Raw genomic sequence first — 9256 nt, 5'->3', positions numbered from 1 at the left:
CTTACTGTTTTGTTTAGAAATATATACAATGTACTATGTATAATAAATTTAAACAATCAATGAATGAATAAATAACCGTTAAAAACTTTTAAAATTACAAGTTTATAACAAAAAGGATAGATGCTAACAAAGTGTATTAAAAGTTAAAGTACATGTGCATGTGAATATATATGTATATGTATACTGGTTACCTAACCAAATTCTTAAGCCTTAATATGCATTTTATTGACGTCATTTCATTTAGGCCAGGGAATTGGTTGGCATTAGTTTTGAGCTGCCAGATAAGTTCCTTCTCTTCTAACTTAAGTGGTTGGTATTCTCCCCTAGGGTCATCTCTGACTTGGTCAATGACTTTAAACTTAAATTTATGTCCTGGGTTCTCTGAACAATGCCTGGCTAAAGCATTTTCTAGTTTTCCTTTTCTAATACTGTAGATGTGTTCATATATTCTCTCTTGTAATTTTCTATCGGTTTTTCCTATGTAGAAGGCTGCGCAGATCTCACATTTGGCCTTATAGACAACCTTTTTACTGCTGCAGTTAAATTTGTTCTTAATCTTGTAAGTTGTGTCTCTAATAGTAAACTGGTTACCCTCAGCAATATATTTACACATATTACACATGTAACATTTGGACATTCCAGGGTTGATAGGTAACTTGAAGCATCTCATTTGTAGAATTTCTTTAAAGTTCGGGCCCCTCCTATAAGTAGTTTTGGGCTTATCTGGCATTTTATTTCTTAAATTATTATCCATTATTAGAAGGTCCCAGTTCTTGTTTATAATATTTTTAATGTCATTAGAATCAAGATTAAAGCAAAGGATAATACTGCAGGTGTACGTAGATGGGTTCCTATTAGATAATTCAATAGAATTATTCATTATTTCCGACTGGTTGCCTCCCAGTAATGGTACGTATCTACCTGTTGATCTTTTTGTTCTTACTTCCATAACAAGTTCCAAAATCAGCTCTTTAGGATAACCCCTTTGTAAAAAGAATTTCGTTAGAAGATTGCATTCAGCTAGAAAGTCAACCTCGCTAGTTGTCATCCTTGCCGCCCTAACTAACTGGCCTTTGACAACGGACCTTTTCTGGTAAGTAGGGTGGCAACTTTCATAATGAAGGAACATGTTGGAATATGTTTCCTTCCTAAAAATTTTTGAGGTGTACTTTCTATTAGAAAAGTCTTTAACCAGTTTAACGTCTAGATAGTCTATAGAATCAATACTACTCTTATGTGTAAATGTAAGGAAGTCAGTACTGGTATTGAAAAATTCCATGAGCTGCTCTAATTCGGCTCGAGTGCCTACAAATAATAGAAATATATCATCAAGGAATCTTGTGTAGAACAAAATTTTGTCTGTAAACAAGGTGTTCTGTAATACAAAGTTCCTCTCCCAAAATGCCATGACCAAATTTGCGAGGCTCGCTCCGCAGGGGGCACCCATCGCCACTCCAATTTTTTGATGGTAAATTTCCTTGTCGAACATAATAAAATTATATGATAGAACCAAATCTATTAGGTCTCCGACAAGGTAAATTTCATTGGCCGGTGCTCCTGACCTTAATAGCATAAGAGTTACCCATTCTCTCGCTATATCATGAGGGATACATGAATATAAGTCCTTCACATCGACTGTAATGAAAAACGCTGTTGGTTCGAAGGGAAGACTATTAATAGAACGGAGGAAAGACCAGGAATCCTTGGAAATCTGTTTTTCATCTTTGATATATTTCTGTAAAATTTTATCGATTACTTTAGAGCAAGTGTATGTTAAACTGTTCCTGCCATCAACAAGGGGTCTCATTGGAGGATTCTCTAAGTCCTTATGTATTTTAGATATTCCAAAAAGCACTGGTGTTTTCACTGTTGGTTGCAGGAGGTAATTGTACATATCTTTCTCGATACGCCCCTCAATATATAGATCTTCAAGCAAGGTTTTGACCATACGGTAAGCAGAATTCATTTCATTAGTGGATGACTTTGAGTATGTATCACTACCTAGTATCAGTGCCATTTTTTCATTATAGTCACTATTGAACATAATAACAAGGCCTCCACCTTTATCAGGCTTCATAATCCTGATAGGTGCTTGCCTAAGTTCAGTCAACAATTCTCTTTCTTCCCTTGAGATGTTGTAGTTATATCCACGTTTTATTTCTTTCAAATTTCTTAAGTCAATTTCCATTACTTTTTCAAAAAGACTTAGTGTTGGATGTAAAGGGGGATTATACATGCTTGGGACAAAATATTCATTCTCTTTATTAAATTCACTTCCCATCAGTATTAATTGATTAAGTTTTCTAGTGAATAGTTTTAGGTCTATTAGTGTTTCCGCCAAGTTAAACCTGGATGATGGTACAAATGTTAGACCCCTACTTAGCAATTCAGCCATTTCACTAGAGATAGCCAAGTTAGAATAGTTATATATCTTGAAGTCATTCATAGAATTGGAAATGACAGAGAATGTAGCCGGGTTGTCGAATAGACTTGTATTAATCGCGTCCCCAGTTACCATTTTGTTCTCCTGTTCCTCGCCGACCTCCTGGGTTGAAAAGGAGGTCTCGAGGCTGTCCCTTGAAAATTTTGGCTTTGATCAGATTTTGTTTTTCTGTTATTATTATTTTGACCCCCTTCATAATCAAAGTTATTTTGTCCTATACAATTATGTTGTTGTATGAGTCTCTCACTTCTTCTAATACCATTAGTGGTATCCGGGGGTGGAATATGTTCCGTGTTATCCCCAATTTCTAAATCCTGCACTTCATGCAGGATTACCCCTCCAGATACGTGTTCTATATTCTGGACAGCCCTATTTGTTTGCTGAGCCAATTGGGGGTGGGGGTAAGCCTTCCCCTCACCATAGTCTTTTAAGTCCCGTTTAATTTTCTTGGTCTTTGTAACATTCATTTTATTCAAATGGTCATCAATGCTTAAGAAACATCTATCGTATTCATACTGATATCTCAGAAAAGCACTGTCAGTTCTAATTGACTTATCAAGTTCTCCTAGGTCATTAAGTAAATCATTCACTAAATCCTGGTAGTGAATACAAAACACTTCAAGAAGTTCCAATCCTTGTTTGTCAAAGAGGGAAATGAGTGCATTATGAAATGCAGAACCCTCATTTAGGAATGCAGGAAATTGCCAGTGCCTTAAGCCTTTTGGCACTATGTTCAATTTAATGCATTCCTTAAAGTAGGCAATCTCCAACTGCAACTTGCGGATTTTGTAAAGTTTTTCATCAAATAAATTTAGTTTGGTATTAATATTATTTCTTACCTCTTGAATAGAGGCTGTATTATCGTTCACAGAAACTCCAGAGAAAGAAAAAGGTCTCTGCACCCACACATTAAATGATTCAGTAATCCGTACATCGCGGCTCCATTGTTCAACTACAGCTGCATCTTCTCTCAGACCTTGCATATGGTTGGAGCCATTCTGCTGTGTGTTGGCATAAAAATTAGATTGGGAGCTCGTAATTATAGGTAATCCAGCCACTCTCGCCCCTGAAATAGGCGAGGAGTTTCTCGATCCTTGTGTTACCTCATCCATCCGTTCGGATAGTCGGTCGACCTTCTGCGTTAAAAGTTCGATCAAAGCTGTGAGGTTTCCCTCATTCTCCCCATTACTTGTCAGGTTGGTTACTGAGCCGCTAGGTGGTTCCGGATCCATAAACAAATGTTTTCGGAAAACAAACAACGCCACAAACTTGAGAAAGAACCAGGCAGCTAGCAGCGCAGACTGCAACAGTAAAGTGGAAAACTGCTTTATTGACCCGATAGAAAATAAACCTTAAAGTGCGTTTAATCGCATACACTTTTCGTCACTTAAAAAATGCCGTGACTTCTTCAGAAGGCAATTCAATCTGTGACTAACAATCAAGCCTTTTAAAAATAGCGTAACTAGCGTAATCAACCAATTAATGTATTCATTTATACTTTAAAGTAAAAACACTCCCTATGCATACTGCTCCCAAAGCACATAATCTTTTTGTACAGATCTAACAGACATATAGCATTTATGATTTATTTAGAATTTCATAATTATATTTTATAAATTAAAAAAATTTTTATATACTAAATTATGTATAAGAGTTTATGTAATGGTCTATTTAAGGACAACATTGGTTGTAGACATGATCCTTTTGCATAGTCAACAGCTCTGAAGTATAATAATGGAACTAATAGGCAAGCACGAATTTAATGTTGACTAACCTTTTATACCATCTGTTACTTGCACTTTATGAAACACTCTATACAAGATACAGTGATTTATTTCAATGTTTGACTTATAATTGTGTATATCTACATATTTATAAACTAAGTGTGTTTGTTAATGAATGTCCTTTTAAAGTGATATTTTCACTTTATTTTAATTAATTAAAAAATTTTTTTCCCGCGCTAAGCGGATGTATATAAACCTAACAGCTGATCTTGTAAAGCTATCTGATGAAGCATGGGTGGACCACGCGAAAGCGCTCATCTTCTGTTTTTTATTAAAAGTTTTGAACTTTTTTTGAGTTGCCAGAGTTCTTCAACCAGCCACTTGTGACTTATTTGGAATACTGCATGCTCCTCTGTGTTTGGTACTTCACTACGATATTTTACAGCCTTTTAAAAATAGCGTAACTAGCGTAATCAACCAATTAATATATTCATTTATACTTTAAAGTAAAACCACTCCCTATGCATACTGCTCCCAAAGCACATAATCTTTTTGTACAGATCTAACAGGCATATTTTTATATATATATATGTATATTTTTGTTATTGTTCATTAATATTTATAATTCTTTCTCTATTCTTTCTGCTAGCTGCCTGGTTCTTTCTCAAGTTTGTGGCATTGTTTGTTTTCCGAAAACATTTGTATATATTTGTATACAATAATGTAGTAGAATAAGTGTATGGCTTTTATATGCATGTATATATATATATATATATATATATATATGGATTCACTTTAGAAGCTCAAAAAAAGGAAATATCGAAATGCAGTATTTCACGCCCATAAACTCAGAAGCATGAAATATAAAATCTCGCATATCGGAGATTTTGAATTTGCACTTCTGCTGTATCGCTGTGGTTATGGATTCAGGTAAGTGCTTATGTGTTAAGGGTTTTGGGTAGGGGCTGTGGTGTGTGTTAGTGTGTTTTGTTACTGTGATGTCTGTGTGCGAGGAGAATGTAGCTTGTGGGGTGGTGTTTATATATATATATATATATATATATATATATATATATATATATATATATAAATATATATATATATATATATATATATATATATATATATATATATATATATTTTACAATAGGTTTACAAGGTATATATATATATATATATATATATATATATATATATATATATATATATATACATATATGTATATATATATATATATATATATATATATATATATATATATATATACATGCCTTGTAAACATATTTTGTTACATTATTGTATACATATGCTGTATATATATATACATTGTAAACTATATAGAAAATGCATTTATTGTTTAACATTAATATATACACATTTATGTATTGTTCACTTATACAATAATGTAACACAATATGTTTACAAGGTATATATCTATATATATTTATGTAAGAGGTACATATATATATATATATATATATATATATATATATATATAGATAGATATATATAGATATATATATATATATATATATATATATATATATATATATATATATATATATATATACAGTGGCGGATCCAGGAATCTGAAAAGGGGGGGGCGCAGTCAGGTTAGTCAACTACTGGGAGAGGGAGTAAGAAAGTGGGACACTGATTTTTGGGGATGTGAAAAGATCACCTTAAGATCCACTAACGTGAAAAGAAAGCAATATACATTCAACTGATAGAGAGATAAATGTATGGATAACCTGTAATACAATGTTCATGCTCATAATTAACACTAAAAGGTATCTTCCAATACCTAACATAACTGTAGTACAATAAACAAATGTAGTAGATAGCTGGGGTAGTTGTGGATAGGCTGTGCTTTACCCTCTTCAACACTCAGTCAGAGGCAATCGGACACTGAAGTAACTGCAGACATTCACAGAGCTGAGGAATTTTGTCATAAGTTAGCCACTATAGACAAAATCCCTACTGTAGATTAGGTGGTACCACTCTGTAGCTGAGCTGTGTCCATGCTGTGGATTCTTTTTGCTTGCTTAGTGGCTATTAAAACATTATTTGCCAGTATCAATATCACTTTTTTTACATTTCAAACTTTTCACCTCATTTGACAGGTGATGAAATGATTTAAAGTGAGTGTGTCACATTTACAGATCAGCTAGGAGTCATATGATGTTATCCTATGTGCTGAGTACACACCCTTCCTGCTTAACTTCAATGCCAACTAATTTGAAAAGCCCCATGGCTGGTGGTGTGTTGTTTATATTTCTCCAGAACTCCATCATGTCTAGGCTTATATAGTGAAATAATGACCTAGAAATACTCCTTGTATTGTTAATGTAAATAAGATAAGCTACTACATAATAGCCAGTTACCAACCTCCTTTTATGTCACCAACAATGCATGAAACGTACCTAAACAAAGTGTGGTCACAATACCTCTCAACCTGCAGACATCAAAAACATAGCAACGGCTCTTGGAAAGCAGATACATTCAATCAAAAATCTGGACTGGGAAATTTGTATACCTAACATCATAACTCCACCAACTTCACTTTGACTATAGGATGCTATCACTCAGGAACAAAAAAATGAGTGCTAAGAATGACTCGGAATATAGCCACATTTTGCTCTAAAACAGATGACATGGCCGAATAATTATTAGGCTATGCAGTATTTCCATATGTCAGTAAATAAGCACCCTGGAAGGTAGATGGAACTAAGCAGAGCAAGACACATGAAAGGATAAATGGCCATCAAAGGAGAAATTAAGTTATAGGAACCATAGTGTACAGAGATGCTCTCCAGATTACATGAATATATCTCTTTAGAAACCCCTCTCTAAAGGGAGGGGTACATCATAAAATTCCAAAAGATTATCTGCAATCAAATCAAGCAAATGATTACTACTATGATAAAATTCCTTTGAAATGAACACACAGACACGCACATACACAATCTCTCACCCAGACAGTTTAGAGGACTGCCAGTTCACTTACAGCACGTCTTTGGGATGTGGGAGGAAATTAAAGCACCAAAAATAAAACCCAGCACTGACATAGGAAAGAAATGCAGGCTCTACACAGGAGACAGCCCATCCACCAACACTGACATAGGAATGAAATGCAGGCTCTACAGAGGACACAGCCCATCCAAGAAGTGAACTGCAGAAAAAAGTCCATAAGACAGCAGCACTAGTCATTACACCACTGGACTACTAACCTTACTTTGGTGCTATATTTTGCAAAAGAAGATAAACCAGAGTAGGAAGGCTTAGTGTACTAAACAATTTGGAGGGCATGGATGTCTCAAAAGAGATGCAAGGATTTTTTTAACCAGTAAATCCACTAAATACAAGTGCATGTTATAACAGGTAAGCAAAGAACACTATCTGGTTACGACTTACTCATAATCAGCAAACAGGCAAAATAATATTGAGGAACTCAAACTAGGAACAACAGGATGAACTTCATTATTTCTCATAACTTTAACCCACTTAGGAAAACTGATTTCACAGAAAGGGTGGTGAATAATTGAAACAGTATAGGACATTGTAGAAACTAAAAACAGTTACAGAGTTCAACTCTGTATGGGTCATATGAAAAGAATGCAATTCCCTACAAGATAGCATGACACTGAAATACATACATATCCTTCCTTACCCTATATTGCAGTACTGCTATAATGAACAGGGCACCCTTAGCAATGCGAGTGACTAGTTGGGTTATACACTCCTTTGTGCCTAGCCCAATCAAGACTATACCTGTATCCATAGCCGGCCTTAGGCATAGGCCAACTAGGCGGCCGCCTAGGGCGCCGCTCTAGTAGAGGTGCTTTTCAAGTATTTTTTTGATGTAGGTAGACCAGGATGGGGGCACTGGGTGGTGTGGTGGGGGGCGCTGTGGAGCCTTTTTGCATAGGACACCAGTTGACCTACGGCCGCTCCTGCCTGTATCACCATGACTTTAATGGAAATATTGCATTTCTCAGAACTCCCTATATTTTGTCTAGCCACCCCCCCCCCCCACACATACACACATTCAAGACAGCATAAATGTTTAGAACATCTGCTGCTTAGTCTGCATATCTGCAAAATGTGTTAAAACTGTCTCCTTGTGGAAAGTGAAAGGTTCTTCTTCACTTTGTTTTCTTCAGTTAAAACACTGCAAACAGGATTTGATACTGCTGGCAGAATTTACAAAAATCAAAACCTCTTTCTTCCCCATATACATCTAAATTAATTTTCAATAACTATAAGTATATAGTAACAATAAAGAAATCAGAGTTCAAATATTTTCATTTCAGAAAGCCACACAATCAATTAACATAAGTTTTTTAAAGGTATGATTTAATTATGTAACACAAATATGTATATCTTGAATTAGTCAAAAAGATTCCATCATCATGCAAGCCTCCTCTGAATGTTTAAAAGTTGTAATGAATGATTCAGTGCTGCTGCTACAATGTTTTTTCACCTTTTTTTCTTACTCATTCATCAAGCATGTCTGCATTAGTTTTAACTGCACCAATAAACTTCCGCAGAACTTCTCAAGCCAACATACTTTATAGCTTTCAAACTTTTACTGTATAATAAAGTCGGCACATTATTTTTCTCATCAATAAGTATTTATTCCAATATCATACAAACTTTAAACTGTGTACCATACGGGATTAGATGCTGCAGCTCTTTTGCATCCCCCATAAAAACAGATACATTTGCACAAAGCTCTTCAAGAATACATACATACATGCACATTTAACACAGGTGATATTCATTCATACCTCACATTTTAAAAAAATCACTACACAGACTCTGCAAGAAAAGTCTTCATAAAAGTTGAACTTTGTTTAGGAATTATGCAGTTACTAATCCATTATAGCAGGCTTGCCCTTATACCTCTCAACCTGTTAATGCAAAAAATATCGACAAAGCTTGACAGAATGGCAGTAAAAATATGAACATATTTTAAATATTGCTTTTATAAACTTAGAAAGTTGCTAGTGTAACAAAATTTGTTTTAATATACATTTTCTGAAGGATTTGAAGTCTGAAACTCAAATGTATGTCATTATTTAGTGAC

The 9256-nt window shown here is 34.7% G+C and overlaps 1 protein-coding gene across 1 annotated transcript in view; it reads right to left on the bottom strand.

The window, feature by feature from the left end:
* Positions 1-9256, bottom strand: part of LOC122810818 (complement C3-like) — a 1708896-nt gene that overhangs the window by 1039387 nt on the left and 660253 nt on the right. The gene's annotated exons all lie outside the window — the stretch shown is intronic.

Source organism: Protopterus annectens, chromosome 9.part0, assembly GCF_019279795.1.
Source record: "Protopterus annectens isolate FY-2018-M chromosome 9.part0, PAN1.0, whole genome shotgun sequence".
NCBI lineage: Eukaryota > Metazoa > Chordata > Ceratodontiformes > Protopteridae > Protopterus > Protopterus annectens.
The sequence above is the reverse complement of the archived record's forward strand: the minus strand, read 5'-3'. Positions and strand labels throughout refer to the sequence as shown.